Consider the following 693-nt stretch of genomic DNA (forward strand, 5'->3'; position numbering starts at 1 on the left):
AACACCCAGTGCTCCATGCAGAATGTGCCCTCCTCAATACCCATCACCAGGCTAACCCATTCTCCCACCCCCCTCCCCTCTAAAACCCTCAGTTTGTTTTTCAGAGTCCATCGTCTCTCATGGTTCATCTACCCCTCCGATTTACTCCCCTTCATTCTTCCCCTCCTGCTACCTTCTTCTTCTTCTTCTTTTTTTTCTTAACATATATTGCATTATTTGTTTCAGAGGTACAGATCTGAGATTCAACAGTCTTGCAGAATTCACAGCGCTTACCAGAGCACATACCCTTCCCAGTGTCTATCACCCAGTCACCCCATCCCTCCCACCCCACCCCCCACTCCAGCAACCCTCAGTTTGTTTCCTGCGATTAAGAATTCCTCATATCAGTGAGGTCATATGATACATGTCTTTCTCTGTTTGACTTATTTCACTCAACATAATACTCTCCAGTTCCATCCACGTCATTGCAAATGGCAAGATCTCATTCCTTTTGATGGCTGCATAATATTCCATTGTATATATATATACACCACATCTTCTTTATCCATTCATCTGTCGATGGACATCTTGGCCCTTTCCACATTTGGCTATTGTGGACATTGCTGCTATAAACATCGGGGTGCATGTACCCTTTTGGATCCCTACTTTTGTATCTTTGGGGTAAATACCCAGTAGTGCAATTTCTGGATCATA

Source organism: Mirounga leonina, unplaced genomic scaffold (genome assembly GCF_011800145.1).
Source record: "Mirounga leonina isolate KUSES-001 unplaced genomic scaffold, KU_Mleo_1.0 Mir_347, whole genome shotgun sequence".
Taxonomy (NCBI): Eukaryota; Metazoa; Chordata; class Mammalia; order Carnivora; family Phocidae; genus Mirounga; species Mirounga leonina.